Source organism: Cynocephalus volans, chromosome 12 (genome assembly GCF_027409185.1).
Source record: "Cynocephalus volans isolate mCynVol1 chromosome 12, mCynVol1.pri, whole genome shotgun sequence".
Classification (NCBI taxonomy): Eukaryota; Metazoa; Chordata; class Mammalia; order Dermoptera; family Cynocephalidae; genus Cynocephalus; species Cynocephalus volans.
Window position 1 is genome coordinate 83,085,270 of NC_084471.1, and position 21,549 is coordinate 83,106,818.

Sequence of the window (21,549 nt, forward strand, 5' to 3'; positions counted from 1 at the left end):
AAAACCTTCAAGTTTCAAACCTAACAGGGAAGAGGGTGGAAAGTTGATTATCATGGTTGTGCTGATGTTAAGCCAGCCATGAGGCCTAATAAAAGCCAATTTCAAAAAGCAGCCTCCTCCAAGAAGCCCTTCCCAACACTCCATATTTGTTCGACAATTCTTAACAGAGCATTTATTTATGTACCAAGAACTGTAACAGAGCATTTATTTATGTACCAAGAACTGTTTTAGGCACTGGCGATATGGACATAAACAAAGTCCCTTCTTGTTGCTTTGTGTTGCTTTGCCCCCACGGATTTGTCACCCCACTTCCCCTGGGTGATGGAGATGCAAAGGATTACTCAAAGCCCATCTCTTCTGAGCAGTTAGGAGCCCCAAAGCAGTGAACTTTCCTGGGAACGCTCCAGCAAGAGGCAACCCTTCCTTGGGAAATTAACTCCAAATTGGGGTTCTCTTCCTGCATTTATTTTCCAGACCAGGAAGTTACAGGAAGAGAACATAGGTGGGATTATAGTTTAACAATATAGGCTGGTAACTTTCAGTGAAACAAGCCAGATGACATTCCAGTAGACAATTAAGGGGACCTATCAACAAAAGCTTGATCTTGGCAAACATTCCTTCTCCCTCCAGCAATTTTCCAGTATCTACACATATCAAGCAGTAACCTGTCTGTCCTTGAGCCAGCAACCTTGCTGCGCCACAAATCTTTATCCTACACTGTAAACTTTGTAGCCTGGGGAAAATTTCCAGTCTTCCACAAGGTCAATATTTGAAACTGCAAAGATTTGGAAAACCAGGCCCTGTGAGGTACATTTGCTTTATAGTCTTTTTCACACCTTCTCTCATTGTGTTCACATTCTAGGGCAGCTATAAACAAACATAAATATATAAAGTACTGCCTGGTGGTGACAAATGCTGTAAAGAAGAATAAAGCAGGGGCAGTGATAGGTGACACTGTTCTAAATGGAAAAGTCAGGGAAGGCCTCTGTGAGGAAGCAACATTGAGCAGCGCTGAATGGAATGAAGGAACTGGTCACCCAAATGTCTGGGGAAAGAACATGCCAGGCAAAGGGAACAGCCAATGCAAAAGCTACATCCTCCTGCATGGAAGGGACAGCTCCCTTTTGCCCAGAATTTGTGCACACTTGTCTTGCAACATTTTTTCCTTTTATCTTACTTTGTTGTTTTTTAAGGTACTTATCTTTATTCTTATAACATAGGCCCCATGATTCTTATCATATAAGCCCCTTGAAGGCAGCAACTGTGTTTAATCCAGCTGAATGTCCTTCACTGGGCTTTGCACAGTTCCTGGCACACAGTAGGAACTCAGTAAGTGCAGAAAGCATGGATGGACAGAGGATGGATGTGTGGTTGTATTGATGGATGGGTGGATGGAGCAAAGGATGAGAGTAGAAGCCAATGGGTGTTTCTAGCCTTCTGGCACCATCTAGTCTCTTGGATCCTGTTCCTTTTTTCGGATTCCTTGCCTCCCTTTCTCCTCCATCTCCCTTCCCACTCAGATTGATCCCCTCTAAATCCTGAACCTCTTCTCCCTGTGTATCCCAGAGCCCCAAATCTGAAAGGGCACTCATGTAGTATTTGTCTATTACAAAGAAACTCACCCAGTATTGCAATAGAGACATCAGTTTATTAGACTTATGGCAGGTGCCGATGAAATCCACACCGTCACAGGGTACACACGACAGTTATATAGCGAACAGATCAAAGGAGAGGAGTAAATCATTCACATGCTTACATGTAGACCCTCACCCAACTCAGAGCTCATGGAGATCTGGCTGAGTAGATAAGTTAATGTCTCCTGGCACCAGAGTACTTAACACTAGTGTTAAACTCCATTTAAATGCTACTTCATTCAGTCAGGGCTCCTGCTTCCTGTTTTCCACATGCCTTAGAGGACATGTGCCTTTCCTCGGGTAATGTACCTTGGCTAGGGGTAGTTTTCCAGGGGGAAGGGGAACTCTAACATGCATGGGAAGGGTGGATAGGTCTATGTCCCACATTTACCTTACATCCCACCCCTACCTACACCTATTCCACCTTCACAGTCTTCACATCACATGAATCTTTCTCGTGTCCCCTAGGTGGAATAGCAAATTGTGCATTGACCCTAGCAGACCCAAAGTGGCAGGTAGAGGGAACTCCAAGCAGACCCAGCAGGCTGATCTATTAGGTACTCGGGCCAGGGTTGCAGCCATTGAAGATAGGTGTTCCCCACAGTCAAACTAGGGGTGATAAAAACGATGTTTAACTGGTACTAAAAGTGATAAGTCATGTTTATCAGGTACAGTTTTATCTTAAGACAGTATAGTTACACTAAGAGAGGGCTTCCCTGACTTAGCATACCAAGCCCTATCAGGTCCAGGCACTATTTTATCTATGACAGAGAGGTAAGGTGGGGGCCTGAAAACTCCAGAGGGAAATAATAATAGTCCCTCTCTGTATAATCTGGTCTATGGGATTGTCACACCTCATGGTATTTGCCCATCTTCCTATTACTGACAGAAAGATCTCTGACCTCCTTTCTATTCCTTCACCCCAGGGAGACAACAGGGAGTGCCAGCGTGGTTCGGTTTGAATTTCCCAGGGCCAACGGAGTCTAATCAGTCCACGTACTATGTCTTGAGGGGCTGGCAACAACAAGTGACTTTCACTTCTAAAGTCTTAATTTGCAGTCTTATAGCCACTGTCCAAGGCTGTGTCAATGTCCGGCAGGGAGGGACGTCCCGATCCGGGCCTCTCCTTCAGTGTTCTTAGGGCTTCTGCTACCTCATCGTCCACCCCTACAGAGTGAGCCGTCCCATCTTCAAAGCCCCCTTAAGCATTCTGTTGTATCTTTCCATGAGGCCTCCTCCAGTTGGATTATAGGGAAGATGAAACTTCCACGTGATGTTATGGGCATCAGCCCATTGTTATTACCTGTTGTGTGGTGAAATGGGTGCCTTGATCACTCCCAATGACTTCAGGGGTCCCATAGGCAGCCATGAGCTGTGTCAGTCCTCTGACTGTTGTTCTCTGGGGGGCCCGTTTGCTGAGGTAGGCTTGCATAATACCTGTACAGGCATCTACACAGGTTAATGCATAACGAAACCGTTCTGATAAGGAGAATGGCCCTATATAGTCTATTTGCCAATGATTCAGGTGTGTATCCTCCCTACGCACCTGTCCCATCTCTTGGAGAAGCTTATGTGGATGTCATTCTGCACAGACAGGACAGTTGTGACAGGCAATCACAACGCCAGCATACTGGATCGGTAGCCCCCAGACTCTGGCCACTTCCAATGGTGTCTTCTGTCCAGCATGCTTCATTTTCCTCTGTAACCAGGCAGCCACATCTTCAGTGGGGGCTTCTTCCAGCCATCGCACATGGACCAGGGTGTCAGCCTTATCATCGCCCAGGCTGCCTAATGGGTTGTGCCCAGACACATGGTACACAGGCCCTGATTTACATTGGCTGATTGCATCTATATCTTGCCACATGTCCTGACCTCACAGGGGCTTATTCATGATCAACCAGTCCTGTTTTTTCCATTGGGGCAGCCACAACATGAGCTCCTTAGAAACCACCCAGCTGTCAGTACAGATGGTTACTGGGCCTTCCTCTTTGGCCATCACCATCCATACTGCTCACAGTTCAGCCCATTGCCTGCTTTGCCAGGTGCCACCATCCATCCAGATGCTATCAGTTGATGGTTGGTGGACAATGACTTTCCATCGAGGGGGTGCCCTCAACAGGAGCTGTCAGTATACCAAACCTCCTGTGGCACTGGTGATCCAGTTTCCTTAATGAGTGAGGGAGTCAATACTATGGGTTCAGTGGGCACCTCGTCTGGATCCACAAATGTGATGGGTCCCAATAATTGCTGTAGTTCATGGCTCAAGAGGCTTGTGGATAACTTACTGTGTTGCAAGTAGGCTTGCAACTTGGTTACCATAGTCATCTCAGCACTGGAACTGTGGAGTTGCATGGAGATGTCATGAATCCATGCAGCAATTGGCAATGCAGTTCTCACTGTCACAACTGCCTGTCTGATGATTGGTTCTGTGGCTAGTAATGCTTGATAAATAGCATTTGCTTGCTGTTCAATGGGGCTATATTGAGCCTCTGCTCCTTTCCATGTCTGGGACCAAGACGCTATGGGGAGAAGAGCCTTCTCCTGTTGTTGCCATAACCCCCAAGCATAGCCCTCTTGGGAAAAATTTATGTCCAACTCACAGGGTAGTGCTGGATTTAGAATTCCCAATGCACTTGATCGTGATGAATAATTTTTCGTATGTGTTGCTGTATTCTGTTTGCTAGTATTTTAGTGAGGATTTTTGCATCTATATTCATCAAGGATATCGGCCTGTAGTTTTCTTTTTTGGTTATATCTTTACCTGGTTTTGGTATCAGGATGACGTTTGCTTCATAGAATGAGTTTGGGAGATTTGCGTCTGTTTCAATCTTTTGGAATAGTTTGTAAAGAATCGGTGTCAATTCCTCTTTGAATGTTTGGTAAAATTCTGCTGTGAATCCATCTGGTCCTGGGCTTTTCTTTGTTGGGAGCCTTCTGATAACAGCTTCAATCTCCTTTATTGTTATTGGTCTGTTCAAATTTTCTACGTCTTCACGGTTCAGTTTTGGGAGCTTGTGTGTGTCCATGCTCTTGGATTGGAAGAATCAACATAGTGAAAATGTCCATACTACCCAAAGTGATATACAAATTCAACACAATCCCCATCAAAATTCCAAAGACATTTTTCTCAGAAATGGAAAAAACTATTCAGACATTTATATGGAACAATAAAAGACCACGAATAGCCAAAGCAATGCTCAGCAAAAAAAATAAAGCTGGAGGCATAACACTACCTGACTTTAAGCTATACTACAAAGCTATAATAACCAAAACAGTATGGTACTGGCATAAAAACAGACACACTGACCAATGGAATAGAATAGAGAATCCAGAAATCAACCCACACACTTACTGCCATCTGATCTTTGACAAAGGCACCAAGCCTATTCACTGGGGAAGGGACTGCCTCTTCAGCAAGTGGTGCTGGGATAACTGGATATCCATATGCAGGAGAATGAAACTAGATCCATACCTCTCACCGTATACTAAAATCAACTCAAAATGGATTAAGGATTTAAATATACACCCTGAGACAATAAAACTTCTTAAAGAAAACATAGGAGAAACACTTCAGGAAATAGGACTGGGCACAGACTTCATGAATATGACCCCAAAAGCACGGGCAACCAAAGGAAAAATAAACAAATGGGATTATATCAAACTAAAAAGCTTCTGCACAGCAAAAGAAACAATTAAAAGAGTTAAAAGACAACCAACAGAGTGGGAGAAAATATTTGCAAAATATACATCTGACAAAGGATTAATATCCAGAATATATAAGGAACTCAAACAACTTTACAAGAAGAAAACAAGCAACCCAATTAAAAAATGGGCAAAAGAGCTAAGTAGGCATTTCTCTAAGGAAGATATACAAATGGCCAACAGACATATGAAAAAATGCTCAACATCACTCAGCATCCGGGAAATGCAAATCAAAACCACATTGAGATACCATCTAACCCCAGTTAGGATGGCTAAAATCCAAAATACTATGAACGATAAATGCTGGCGAGGCTGCGGAGAAAAAGGAACTCTCATACATTGTTGGTGGGACTGCAAAATGGTGCAGCCTCTATGGAAAATGGTATGGAGGTTCCTCAAACAATTGCAAATAGATCTACCATACGACCCAGCTATCCCACTGTTGGGAATATACCCAGAGGAATGGAAATCGTCAAGTCGAAGGTATACCTGTTCCCCAATGTTCATCGCAGCACTCTTTACAATAGCCAAGAGTTGGTACCAGCCCAAATGCCCATCATCGGATGAGTGGATACGGAAAATGTGGTACATCTACACAATGGAATACTACTCAGCTATAAAAACGAATGAAATACTGCCATTTGCAACAACATGGATGGACCTTGAGAGAATTATATTAAGTGAAACAAGTCAGGCACAGAAAGAGAAATACCACATGTTCTCACTTATTGGAGGGAGCTAAAAATTAATATATAAATTCACACACACACATACACACACACACACACACACAAACCGGGGGGGGGGAGAAGATATAACAACCACAATTATTTGAAGTTGATATGACAAGCAAACAGAAAGGACATTGTTGGGGGGGAGAGGGGGAGGGAGAAGGGAGGGAGGTTTTAGTGATGGGGAGCAATAATCAGCTACAATGTATATCGACAAAATAAAATTTAAAAAAAAATGTTGAAAAAAAAAAAAAAAAAGAATTCCCAATGCATGCACTCTCCCTACAGCTGCTTTTGCAGAACCAAAAGCGGCTTGGCACTCAGAAGTCCGATTCCACTGTGTTCCTTTTGTTGTTGTTGTTGTTTTTACCAGTTTGTATAGGGGCCTCACTATTTGAGCTAAATGGGGAATAAACACCGTCCAGTATCCTAACAATCCCAGAAATTCCTGTAATTGTTTAACAGTAGTTGGCCTACGGTATGCCTGAATCTTATCTATTACCATGGAGGGGATGACTTTTGTCCTACCCAACCAAATCACACCCAAGAATTTGACAGACAATCCAGGCCCCCATCCCCGGTAGGTATGTGATAAGGGATGGTGTAGCCCCCTCCAAATGTGTAAGAGAATCACAGTTTAGCATAACGTCATCAATGTAATGGAACAGTTTCACTGATGGAGGCAACTTCCATTTTTCCAAGTCTTCCATGGCAGGTGGTAGGACTATGCAGGTAGCCCATTGGCAAAACCATGAATGTCCACTTGTGTCCTTTCCATGTGAAGGTGAATTGGTCTTGACTATCTGGATGGATATCAATACTAAAGAAAGTATTAGCCAAGTCTAATACAGCATATGTTCTCAGTTGAGTTCCTAATTTATCCATAATATCAGTAATATTGGGTACAGCCATATGTAAAGGGAGAATGACCTTATTTAGCTTCATATAGTCCACAGTCATTCTCCAGGTACCATCTGGCTTATGGACAGGCCACACAGGGGAGTGATGTGGACTATGAGCTGGGCGTATTATTTCCATCTTGGCTAATTCCAGTATAGTTTCCCCAATTTCCTTATGATCCCCAGCAACTGATATTGCTTAGTTACCACTATTTGCCAAGGTTTTGACAGTTGCACAGGAGGATACTGTGCTTTACCTCTTTGTACCTCCTTCACAACCCTATTTCATAGGTGAAACTCCCCCACACTAGTATGCAGACACAAACCCTGCATCACATGAGTTCCCCCGATCAGGGAGATACACATCGCATATTCCCTGGAGGGAAGCCTCCCAATCCTTAAAGTTAACTTCACCTTTCTTACTTTAATGGGTTGCCCATCATACCCATCTATAGCAGTAATCAGCCCCTTGAATTTTGGTGGATTCCCATATATCAAGGTACATTCAGATCCTGTATCTACTAAGTCCATCACCCTTTGTACGTTCTGAGGAGACCGGTATATAGTGAGCTTGATGTGGGCTTGCAATTAAGGGAACATGAAATCTGTGCCATCCTCCTCTGTAGGAGCATGCAGCTCCACTTGGGGTAAGCTGAAGAGGCCCCAAGTAGAGGGCGATTTCATGAATTTCTTCAGCTTTGGCTCTGCCTGCACTTCCCCTACGGAGTGCACTCCCAAATCAGCTGCACCTCCAGCCACTTGTGCAGCAGGGACTGGAACTGTTTCTCTTTGGGCAGCTGTTGCCACAATTTAAGCAATGTTGCATTCAGCTGCTTATCTACTTTGGGGGGATCGACCTCTGCTTTAGTTAGGTCCACCCACAGCTGTTTCCTGGTAACTTTTACTGATTCTTTCTGATCTCCCATTTCCCCTCTGTTCCCTTTTGTTGAGGCTTCAGCCCACAGCAGCCACTTTCTTTTAATTTTCACCAAACTGCCAAGTCACACAGCCGATCAGGGGCTCGGTCTAACTGACATGCTCTCATATCCCTGTTCTCAGCCTGAGTTAAACAAGCCTCTCTTTCTAATCTTAATTCTTCCTTAGACTTCTGTCCTTGTTCTCATGACTCAATTTCCTTCTCAGTTGCTAGCCTGAGCCCACAAAGGAGAGGCCATGCTATTGAAGCAGCAATGGCCTTGTATTCTTTTTTCCTTTGAATACATTCTTTTTTTATTTGAAAACATCCCTTTTCTTTGACTGCCTTCAACACCCCAGCAATCCTGCTGTTGCTGGCATTTTGGGGCATCCCCGTACTCACTTGGCAGTCCCCAGCTACTTACCAAGCTGGCGACATTGGACTACATTGAACCAGTAGCCCACCCAGGTATTTGCCCCTGTGACATTCCTCCCAACCCGTTTGTCTCTTGCCAGAGACCAGCTCCAGTCGAGTTGGGGGCCCTTGAAAAAGGGATGAAGAGTCAGTGAAAATAACAAACACAGGCAGAGAAATGTGTTCCTTTGAAGCACATTCTCACCCTGCGGGCTGTCAGCGCTGTTGCAGCCAAAGCAGCTAAAGCAGCTGAAGCAGCCTTCAGACTGAAAACAGCATTTTTATTTGTTACACAACAGAGGGGGTTTAATGTGGGCATTTTAACTACATAAACCTTTAAAATTATTAAACCAATAGTTAAACAGAAACTTTTCTTAAAATTACATCAGTTCTCATAAAATTAATAATCCACAAGGTTAAATAAAACTCGGTGGTCAGCCAATTCTTTCTGGTGATTATATCTGTTGTGGTTGATTAGTCCTTGACTCGCTGTTCTTGATGTTTTTGACCATTTTGTTTCTTTTCTTCTTGCCCTCGTATTAACCTTAAACTTATTACTACCAGCAAGCATAAATTATATGTCTGACTCAAAATTGAGACGGCAGTGATTGCAGTTACAAAGTGTTAAAGAAACCTTATATATATTTTTAACTTTTAAATACTATAAAAGAAAATTCTAACAATTATATTTGAAACATAAATCTAACAATTGAACTTATAATCAACTAAAAATTTAATGATTCTCATATTTCTATAGGCAAGAACCTATTGTTCATTTGGAAAAGGAATAAAGGATATTTGAACAGCTTTATCATGCATGTACTTAATATAGCGGCTGTGTGGCCCAATGTAAAGTGTCAAAGTGCACAGCACCATCCCTCACAAAACCAGGTGCATTCTAAATTCCATCTATAATCTTTATCTTTTGGAGGGAAAATTGTGCATCTATGTTTTTGTCCCAATATCTTACTAAGATGTTTTTATTTAACTTAGGACACCAATGAGTAACAGGGTTTCTATGCATTCTTTCTCATAAACTTAATTCTTTCTATAATATCTTTTTCCATTAATTCCAACCATTCTCTTACCATTAATGTAATCCCCTGTAAATGACGTTTGCCAACTTAAGTCATATTTAGGACGTCCCCTAGGAGGGTACCAAATTTTTCCTTTTCCCATTTTATAACCCATATAACAATTTACCCAGATGGTGGGAGGAGGATGGGGATTTCTATTGTTTATTAATTTCTTCGGTAAAAAAATTGCGCATGGCTACCCATAAGGTGTTTTTAAAACATCCGTTGGTGTAGTAAATTGACTCAAAAGGGACAATTTGGAATTGTTCAATCTTCCCGGATCTTTTATGGGATAATCTAATTTTATGATAACAACTGTTTATGTGTCATTTTTTGCATCTTTTGGAAACTCAGGAAACTGCCACACTGACCAAAACATCAAAAGAGAAAGCGAAAGCAGCACCACTATGCCGAGGCAGAGATCTTTATAGTGAAAGCAAGTGCTGGTAGCCGTGGCCTTGCCAGCAGCTCTCCCTCCGGGGCCTTGCCAACTCGGAAAGGGCAGCCCAAGCTATTCTTTTCAAGACCCCGCCATGGCATGGACCACGCCAGTCTCTCTCATGGCTTCAATGGGGAGTTTCTCTGGAATATCCTGATGCCTATGCCAATTGTATCTAGGAACCTCAGATCTGAAAGGGCACTCATGTAGCATTCACCTATACCAAAGATCTCACCATCTACCCTGGCTAGGAAGAAAAATAGTGAACAGGCCCAAGTTGCAGTTTTCCTTCCCTCTTGCTCCCACCTCCCCCCACCCCCGCCTCTGGCAGTGATAGTGGGGAGTTTAAATGGGCTGCTAGGAGGGAGACCTCTCAGCCCCTCTGTGGTGAGTGCCTGCACAGAGAGGGCCCCTGTCTGCCTCAGTCTTTGGGGCTGTACTCTATGCTGTCACAGGTATTCTCTTCCTCCCTTTCAGAACTGATGAACCCCAACCTTCTCTCAACAATCAACTGTGCAAAAAAGATGTTGTCTGGACCAGGGGGATTGAAGAACGGATGGGGTACATGATGGGACTAAGTTGGGGGCAAAGCCCCAACAAGTAGGATGTGGCAGAGAAAGGGGCAGTAGAAAAGGACTTGTAGGCACTCCCCTGCCACATCTAGAAAAATGAGGGAGAGTGGAAAGGCTTGGAACTCTGAGTTAACAGACCTGGAATCTGGTTCTTTCTCTGATGTTGTATTAAACAAAACTCTCTTGGCTGCAGTAAAGGAAAGCAACTCAAGCTAGCTGATGGAAATTTATTCTTAGAGGATGAGGTGTCTCACTGAGCCCACTCTGGGGTGCAGCTGAGCCTCAGGAAGAGAATAGAACCAGGGCTGGAAATTGTCAGCCAGCTTTCCATGGCAGGTTTCTGCTTCTTTTGGTGCATTTGCTTCACTGCTGAGTCTGCAGACCAGCTTTCTCTGCTCCCCAGTCTAAAAGACAGACTATGGGTGCCCCAAGTATATTGGCTAAAGTCTTAGCAACCATGGGGACTGGGTAGCCTCAGTCCCAGTCCAAGTTCCTGGGATATAGAATATGATTGGTTCAGCTTAGACTATGTGTTCTCCTTGGGTCCAATCAGCTGTAAGCATGGGAGGAGTTAAGCAATACAATCATGGCCGCCTCAGGGGCCCTCTCTTCATGATTGGCAATATTTTCTTTTAAAAACGTGGTGCTTGTCAACTGGGCAGACACCTGTAAAGATTTCAGCTCAGCAACAGTGGACTTTTTTTATTAAGATTTTTTATTGGCTATGAATATTCATGGGGTACAAAGCAAATTGTACGTGATGGCCAGATCCATACTGACAGCATGCCCATTACCACAAATTGTGATTACACCGCATGTCCCCACCCAATTATATCCTCAATTATCCCCAACCTCCCTCCATCCCCCTTTCCCCACTCCGCTTTGTATCCCTATGTTCTCTCCCTCTGCAAGTCCAACACACCACTATGGTCTTTCTTTCCTTCTTTCTTTCTCTCTTAGCTCCCACTTATGAGTGAGTACGTATGGTATTTATCCCTCTGTGCTTTGCTTATTAAAACAGTGGACATTCAGTTGACCACTTACCTTTTCTGGGGTTCAACTGGATATATAAATAACATAAATGCCTGACTCTACAGGCAACTGTGAGGACAGAGGGAATTAAGTGCCTTGTGTACTCAAAACACCATACAGATATTTTCAGATACTTCCAGTCAAGATGGTAGAATAGGAGGTCCCCAACATCACTGTCTCCCTCAAATCAACCAATTTCCAAGTATTAAGAAGCAATGACAGACAAGCTGGGGCCACTAGAGCTGAGGAGAAGAGGAGGGGAGGCCTATGGAGTTCATGAAAGCAGGAGAAGCCATAATGAGAGAAAGAAAGAATTGCTCCCACCATTTCAAATCCTGGCCACGTTAAATCTGGCCCTGGTGAGCACATAGAGTGGGAACTGGCAAAAGCCACAGCTGTGCCCTTCATTTGAAGTTGCTTTGAGACAGCAGGGGAGAAGAGGGCCTTGGTGGCTGAAGGCTGGCAAGACCACTAACAGGGTTCCTGTGGACTCACACAGGAATGAGAGGCCACAGACAACTAAATAAAGGAGCCACTCAGTGGCTGGTGAGTCATAATAAGAGGCTGGTGCATGGTCCACCCTATCAGAAGTGTTTGGACTGTGGGTGGTGGGGCAAACACGCCACCAGGGGAACACTGGGGCACAACATGGACAGCTGATCTGCCCTCCAATCAGCACAGAACCACTCAGTGGAGGTTGATCAGTAATATAGAATGGCAGAGGGAGAAATTTGCCAAATAGTCTCAGGCTCAGACCAGAGTTTGCTGGAGACCAGCTCCACCAGATTCGTTGGACCTGAATAGGTGGTGTGGCATCGGTGAGGAAAGAAAGAGATGGACTACAGATGTCTAGTGTAAGTGTGGACAACAACCACAAAAATATTGCTTTATTTATATGTTTTTACCTAATCTTTTACACATTGATTTATCTTTCAATCAAAACATTTTTTATTTTGTTTCTGTTAAAAAAGAAAGGTCAAAATATTCTAAGGCACTCATGCTGTGACAAAAACATCTACTCATGCATCAATAGTTCACCCCAAAGCCTGTGGCTCATGGCCAGGAAACTATACAATAGCAGCATGCTTGGCTTTAAAGAGCATCAGACTTTTAGTTTAAACTATAATTCTTAACCTTCTTAATTTACAACTTAACCCTTTTTAAATCTTACTTATATTTACTATACTTGATTTTAATAACATTGATTAGTTATGGTTAACAATTTAATATTGCTTATACTCTATATTGATCACTTTAATTTATAATCAAAATCACAATGTTTATACCTTTTATTTCCCTCCCAATAGACCCTGGGAACAGCACAGGGGATAAAGTGAAAAGTTAAATGATCCTACTCTAACAAAAACACACCATATCATTCTTATTATTACTAAAGAAAGAACATGTTCTTGGTAAATCAAGTTAAACTGTGGGAGTGGGGAGAAACAAAGAAATCTGTAACTGGTTGATGATCAATTCGTTATAAACATTACTGCACCTAGGCCCACCGTCTCCCTGGGGGATGTGGATAGAAATCCAACATAATAACTCCATTCCACATGTACAAGAGCATGACCACAGCCACAATGGGTCTATCCACACATCACTAACAAGGAAGATTAAGGACAAAATTAAATGGAGCCACCCCTTAATGGGAACATGCATCAAAAACACCTTTAGTACTGACAATGCCCTTTAAATAAACCAGTTAAGTTTGATGTATTTAACATGTCCTTTGAGACACTCCAGGGAATTTCCCAAAGCCATACTAAGCCAAAAGCTTAGGCTGTTTAATTCTGGGAAGCCTTGTCAAGCAACCGAAGGTGAACAAACAAGAACTTCCATGGAGCCGTACCACACACATGGCACCCGCTTGTAGCCTGCAGAACAAGGGGTATCACTCAGGCTCCCATGCCGTTCCCTATAGCAGGATTGCTCATGGCAAGAGTTTCCACACAACCCAGGTGTACCAGAACTCACAAAACCTGGAAGTATGTTCAGGGTCAATAATTAAAACCTGAGCTGCACAAAAAGCCCTCCCCAGGGAATCATCAGCAATGAAGCAGTTTAGCTTAGCTCAAACACAGGGTTCAATTGCTGGTCCCCACAGGAAGTTCCTCCATTTTAGAAGTAAGCAAAGGACAACAAATTACTTCTAGTGCTTAAGTGGTGGGGACTGAAAATAATCCAACACAGAACTGAAAGTACAAAAAAGAAAATACCAACAGACCAGAGACAAATTTGATATTAATTAGTAAAGGTCTCGCATCACCAAAGAACACCTATAAAACTTTGAAGGAAAGAAAGCAACCTGGGCTCATGGGGGAGGGAGGGGGGAAGGGCAGGGGCCTGTGCCATGCCCCCAGCACCTGCAACCAGCCCAGCAATGACCACTGAGCTGCCACAGGAAGTGCCCCAGGGTCATGACCTGGGGTTATGGGGGGCTGATGGCCTCAGATACATATCCCCTGACATGCACAATCAGCCCAGTGATGACCACAAAGCTGTCACTGGAAATGACCAGGGTCCCAAGCCAGGGAGGTGGGGTGGGGGCCAAGGACCTCAGCCACACCTCCCTAACATTCACAACCAGCCCAGCGACAACCATCAGGCCACTTCAGGAAGCACTCTGGGCTCCCAAGCTGGGGTGTAGGGGGTGTGGGGGATGAGGGCTTCACCAACATCCTCCTAACATTTGCATCCAGCCTAGTAATGACTGAGCCACCACTGGAAGCCTCCTTTCTCCTCTGTAAGAATGAGGGGGTGCCACAGGCATCAACCATGCCCCACTCCTTCCTTCTCCCACCCTGTTTCCTTTCCCCTTCCCCTTCCCCTCTCCCCCTCCCCCAACTGCTCTGCAACGTCTTCGAATGTAAATATATATATACATTAAAAACTAAACAAAAAATTAAAACAATCAAAAGGAGCAGAAAATTTGTCTCTTAATTTTGGGCTAGATTTTTGATTATTTAACTCACCCCGAAGTTGCAAAGTGTTTTGTTTGGAAGAAAGCAGAGAAAGACATAGTAGTTATGTTCTGAAAATGTACTTAAAATTTTTTCCATGTAAAATAATTATTTTAATTCAATTTAAATAAAAGCAGTCAAGGAAACTCCAAACTTTAAGAATTATAGCTCCCTGTGAAATATGAATGGAAACAATCACCGATTTCAGAAATCTGATTATAACAACTGATCCACCCCTAAATGATTCAAATCTTGGAATCAGTTCCATTTTAAAACTAGCACTATGCACCAAGCCACGTTCTAGGCCCTGGGAGTAAGAAGATGAAACCCATTCATGGAGCTTACATGCTAGGGGTTGTGCCAGACAATAAACAAGAAATATAATAGATTATAAGAAGGACTGTGAAGGAAGTCAACAGGGTTCTAGTTACAGTAGTATTTCAAGGAAATTATTTAACATGCTAGATTTAACTTCTGAAGTGTCTTCTCCAAGCGTGCCTAAGGAGACCTCTGAAAAGTGGTATTGTTACTTCTAGATTAATGACTATGTTGAGGCCAGATGGGATGGGGGAAGTTTTCCCATGTCAGTGTAAAAGGCTATTCACTCTGATTCAAATTCTCTTGCCCAGACTTAATTACCCATTTCCCCCAAACCTCTCCTACAGAAATTTTGGAGTCATCACTGGTTCCATGGTAGCCCCTGCCTAGTAGAGTGGTGAACTAATTATCAAACATGGGACAAAATAGACAGAGAGTTTACAGAAAATGCCACAATTTTGGAATAAGTAACCATAATGTGTGTTCTCCTGCCTGCAGCCCTAACTGGAACTCATTTTGTAGACCAGTCGCTTTTCTTGGAAGCAGTATGGCCAAGGGGAAGATCTCTCAGTTTTCAGCTTGGAAGAAGAAGAGTTCAGGCTGTCAGAACCATAGTAGCACTTCTGAATATCCCAACAGGAGAAGCCCTGTGACTTCTCTGGGATGTCCTACAACCCCCCACACCAACAGGCTGCTGGAGGCCCGGGGATACCTGGGTCTGCGACCCAAATCCTGTCTCACTGAGGAAGTGAGGGGCTGTTCCAGCAGGAAGTGATTGTCACCTCTGCAGGAGACAGGGAGGCTTGAGCCCCTTGATTGTGGGACAAGACACACCCTTATGATGCCCATGTGGACCCGAGCCTAATAATGGTTGCTGTGGAAATGAAGATATCATAAGTAAAGGGCACGGCAGGGGCAAGGCCATAGCTGAAAAGGACAAACACAATGCAGAGATGCAATAATGGTTCTGCTTAGTGAGGTGAACCACTGGATAGGTGCCAGAATTGACAAGGATCCTGACCACCAGAGCCCCACATATGAGATCCTGACTACAACTCTAGATACTCTGGCACCTTCACTGCCCTGAGGACCTCCGACTACCAAGGGAAGACTGAACACAAGTCATCGAGATACTCTGATCACCACATGAATCATTCCACATGCTAACAGGACTTGAATTATATGGGATCCTCTTCTGCCTCCCAGATGTTGGTTACCACTGAGGAATTGGCTGAGAATTTGGTTCCATTCCTAGATCCAGATTCAGCAGAGACATGCTCCCAGAGGCAGGAAAGTTTGCTGAACCATATCAGGATCTGCACGACAAGATAGCTAGGCAAAAAAGGCTCCAAAAGGTGGTTCCAATGAAAGATTGGGATCAGAATGAGGCCCTGGCTCTGTCTAGCTGACTCCAAAAATTCAAAGTGTGGACCTATATCAGGCTGCAGAACACTGGCTGCAGAGGTGGGGACTTTTCCAGTCTGCCACGAGTCCACAGCTCAGCCCTCATGGCCAACTCGTGACGCCGAACCTTCTACAACCCAGCAGGAGGTGCCAACTCTGCCTCCAGGGCCTCCTGAACAGGTGGAGCCTTTTTCATTTCAACAAGAAGCTTCAGTTCAACCTGCAGAACCTATTGAGGAGGAGAAACCCTCCTTAACCCAGCGAGAGGATGCGGCCGAATATCCACAGACCACTGAGGAGGAGGAACCTTCTGCCACCCGGCAGGACCCCTAGGTCAGCCTCTAGAGCTCCCTATTGAAGTCGTAGCTCAACCTCTAGAGCCTCAAGAGGTAACAGCGTCCCCTGTAGGGCACGATCAAGTTCAGCCTCCAACATTGCACACTGTTGCTGGTAAATCTATGAATGTCTTGGTTACCACTAGGGTCCAGAGCTCACTGCTGAGGTTGAAACGTCAACCCCACCGGAGGCCCCAGCTCAGTCCACAGTGTCTCCCGAAGAGTTTGGAACGTTGAGAGACCAGCAAGAGGTTACAGTCCGGCAGCTAAGCCCCTCTGAAGCGCATGGACATTCACCAGTCCATCAGGAGGCCCTCACTCAGCCCGAAGAGCTTCCGAAGCAACCTTCCCCAAGCCAGCAAGAGAGCTCAGCTCCGTCTCCCGAGCCCCCTGAGGGTGTTGAACCTCCAGCAGTCCAGCAGGACTACCCAACGCAGCCACCAGCATCCTCTTTGGAGGATTCAGGTCACAGTCCACTGAAGGACGAGATGACATTTTCACCACTAGGTCTGCCTTTTATCTCCAGAGGTCATGAGTCCACACTGCCTGGTACAACAGTTATGCATGTGCATGTGGAGCTCACCGTGACTCCTCCAGAGCCTAGTGCCCATGTGGAACCTTCTCCAGTCTGGCAGGAGGGCCCTGCGAAGCCTTCGGTTCGCGCCGGGCAGCTTGAATTTTCCCCATCCCAATCCCAACCCGCTGGCCAAACTCCAGAGTTCCCTTGAAAATGTTGAAATTGATCTAGCCCAGCGAGGGGCCTCAGCTCAGACTCCAGATCATCTTCAGGAGGTAGGCCCTTCTCCAGTCCAACAGGAGGCTCCTGCTGGGCCACCAGAGCCCTCTATGGACGTTGAACCACCTGTGAACCAGCAGGAGGCCCCAGGTCTGCCACTAGAGCCTCCTGAAGAGGAGCCTGAGCTTTAGCCCGTGCCCAGGACGCTGCAGCTCCACCTTCAGAGCCACCTAAAAAGGTGGAACCTTCCCCACCTCAGCAGGCGACCGCCATCTTAACCTGCAGAACTGCCTGAGAATGTAGACTCATCCCCGGACCACCAAGGGGCCCTTCCTCAGTCTCCAGGTCCCGCCAAGGAGGCAGAACCTCCTCCAGTTCTGCACGAGGTCCCAGCTTGGCCGGCAGAGTCCTCTGGGCTGGCCCCGGCTCAGCCTCCAGAGCCACCTAAGGACGTGGTAGCTCCACCACCAATGCATTATGAGATGACCGTTCCAACACAAACCAAGTCAGGATCAAGCTCAGAATCCAACGTTGCCCATTATCACATTTCAACCTTTGGACCGGGACATGACCAGCACTCCAGAACCCACTGGTCAGGCTGAACATTCTGCAGCCCTAAAGGAGACTACAGCTCCCTCTCCAAAGCCCCCCGGAGGTAACCTATCCACATGCACACTGGGCTCAGCCTCCGAACCTGACTCGAGTCACAGATCAACTTTCCATCTGGCACTCCCCAAAACTCCAGAACCCACTGTGGAGGTTGAACACTCTCCAACAATGCACGAGAACCCAACTCAGCTTCCACGGCCACCTACAGAGGTCGTAGCTCAACCTCCGGTGTATGAAGATGAGACAGTTTCAACACCAGCATCACCTGTGCTTATAGCCCTGGCAGACCCGGGGGCCTTTGACGACACGGGAGCCTCTGCTGCCTCCCAGCTGTTGGTCCCAACACAGGAATGGCTCGAGAACTTGGTTCCATTCCCGGGCAAGGAGTCAGCTCAAAAGCTGCCCGCAGAGCCAGGGCACTTTGCTGTTCCACGTCCGGATCTGCATGACAAGCTGGCTTGGCCACGAAGGCTCCAAGACGTGGCTCCGATGCAAGATTGGGATCAGCATCAGGCCCTGGCTCTGCCTCCTCGACTCAAAAGATTCAAACTGTGGGCCTAGATCAGGCTGCAGACCACCAGTCATTTCAAATCCTGGTTCCGCATCTAGATAGTGAGAGTTCAGAAGCAGCAAAGTTTGTCCTTTCACCCCTGAATCCGAGGAAAGATCTAGCTCAGCATCCGCGGCTTGCTAAGGTTGTTTGAACTCCACACCGATCTGTGTCCCCAGCTAAGCGTCAAAAACCAGGGTTGGAGGATGAGAAACGATCTTTGCGGATGGATGTCGATTATCCTGAAATTTCTCTAGAATCCCAGAAGGGCCCCGATGACTTGTCTGGAGGCCCCTGAGCCAGTTAAAACTAACCAATTTCAGCAAGAGGCCCTACCTATCTCAAAACCTAGAGACACCAGGAGAGCCAATCCTCTCCAGCCCAGCAGGAAGACCCAGCTGAGCCTCCACAGCGCCCCGAGGAGGCAGAACTTTCTCCAACCGAGCAGGAAGGAGGTCCCAGCTACGTATGTTGAGTCCGGGGAGGAGGTAGAACATTCTCTAACACAGCAGGAGGCCCCAGCTCATCCTCCGAAGCCCCCCGAGGACACAGAACTTTGTCCAACCCAGCAGCAGGTTCCAGATCCACCTGCACAGCCCCCGGAGGATGGAGAACTGTCACTAACGCGGCAGGAGGCTCCAGCTCAAAGTGCACAGTCCCTCCTGTGGATGTCGAACCTTCTCCTGGTCAGCAGGAGCAGCCAGTTCAGAAGCCTGCTGGGTCTCCTGGGGAGTGTAAACCTTCTTCAGTTCAGCAAGAGGCCCCAAGTCAGGCTCCCGAGTTCCCTGTGAAGAGTATAGCTCAAACTCCACCACATCATGAGGTGACGGTTCAACCCCCAAGTCAGGACCAAGCTCACGATTATAACTTGCCCGTCGTTACAGTTGTAGCCCAGACGTAGCCCACTAACCTGCGGGTGTGGTCATTACCATAAGCACACGGCCTACCGTGGGGGCTGAAACTTCTCCAGGCCAGCAGGAGACCTCAGCCCAGCGTCCAGGCCTCCCTGTGGAGGCCGAACCTTCTCCCAGTGAGCAGGGGCAGCCAGCTCAGACTTCGGGGTGTCCCGAGGAGAGTGAACCTTGTCCAATCCAACAGGAGCAATCAGCTCAGGCTCCAGAGCATCACGAAGTGACAGTTTTACCTCCACGTCACCAACACACTAAGTATTCAAACTTGCCCAATATTAACCCCCCAGGGCTGCAGCTTACCATAACAATAGAGGCGGCTGCAGAGGTGGGGACTTTTCCAGTCTGCCACCAGTCCACAGCTCAGCCCTCATGGCCAACTCATGACGCCGAACCTTCTACAACCCAGCAGGAGGTGCCCACTCTGCCTCCAGGGCCTCCTGAACAGGTGGAGCCTTTTTCATTTCAACAAGAAGCTTCAGTTCGACCTGCAGAACCTATTGAGGGGGAGAAACCCTCCTTAACCCAGCGGGAGGCTGCGGCCGAAAATCCACAGACCACTGAGGAGGAGGAACCTTCTGCCACCCGGCAGGACCCCTAGGTCAGCCTCTAGAGCTCCCTATTGAAGTCGTAGCTCAACCTCTAGAGCCTCAAGAGGTAACAGCGTCCCCTGTAGGGCACGATCAAGTTCAGCCTCCAACATTGCACACTGTTGCTGGTAAATCTATGAATGTCTTGGTTACCACTAGGGTCCAGAGCTCACTGCTGAGGTTGAAACGTCAACCCCACCGGAGGCCCCAGCTCAGTCCACAGTGTCTCCCGAAGAGTTTGGAACGTTGAGAGACCAGCAAGAGGTTACAGTCCGGCAGCTAAGCCCCTCTGAAGCGCATGGACATTCATTCACCAGTCCATCAGGAGGCCCTCACTCAGCCCGAAGAGCTTCCGAAGCAACCTTCCCCAAGCCAGCAAGAGAGCTCAGCTCCGTCTCCCGAGCCCCCTGAGGGTGTTGAACCTCCAGCAGTCCAGCAGGACTACCCAACGCAGCCACCAGCATCCTCTTTGGAGGATTCAGGTCACAGTCCACTGAAGGACGAGATGACATTTTCACCACTAGGTCTGCCTTTTATCTCCAGAGGTCATGAGTCCACACTGCCTGGTACAACAGTTATGCATGTGCATGTGGAGCTCACCGTGACTCCTCCAGAGCCTAGTGCCCATGTGGAACCTTCTCCAGTCTGGCAGGAGGGCCCTGCGAAGCCTTCGGTTCGCGCCGGGCAGCCTGAATTTTCCCCATCCCAATCCCAACCCGCTGGCCAAACTCCAGAGTTCCCTTGAAAATGTTGAAATTGATCTAGCCCAGCGAGGGGCCTCAGCTCAGACTCCAGATCATCTTCAGGAGGTAGGCCCTTCTCCAGTCCAACAGGAGGCTCCTGCTGGGCCACCAGAGCCCTCTATGGACGTTGAACCACCTGTGAACCAGCAGGAGGCCCCAGGTCTGCCACTAGAGCCTCCTGAAGAGGAGCCTGAGCTTTAGCCCGTGCCCAGGACGCTGCAGCTCCACCTTCAGAGCCACCTAAAAAGGTGGAACCTTCCCCACCTCAGCAGGTGACCGCCATCTTAACCTGCACTGCCTGAGAATGTAGACTCATCCCCGGACCACCAAGGGGCCCTTCCTCAGTCTCCAGGTCCCGCCAAGGAGGCAGAACCTCCTCCAGTTCTGCACGAGGTCCCAGCTTGGCCGGCAGAGTCCTCTGGGCTGGCCCCGGCTCAGCCTCCAGAGCCACCTAAGGACGTGGTAGCTCCACCACCAATGCATTATGAGATGACCGTTCCAACACAAACCAAGTCAGGATCAAGCTCAGAATCCAACGTTGCCCATTATCACATTTCAACCTTTGGACCGGGACATGACCAGCACTCCAGAACCCACTGGTCAGGCTGAACATTCTGCAGCCCTAAAGGAGACTACAGCTCCCTCTCCAAAGCCCCCCGGAGGTAACCTATCCACATGCACACTGGGCTCAGCCTCCGAACCTGACTCGAGTCACAGATCAACCTTTCCATCTGGCACTCCCCAAAACTCCAGAACCCACTGTGGAGGTTGAACACTCTCCAACAATGCACGAGAACCCAACTCAGCTTCCACGGCCACCTACAGAGGTCGTAGCTCAACCTCCGGTGTATGAAGATGAGACAGTTTCAACACCAGCATCACCTGTGCTTATAGCCCTGGCAGACCCGGGGGCCTTTGACGACACGGGAGCCTCTGCTGCCTCCCAGCTGTTGGTCCCAACACAGGAATGGCTCG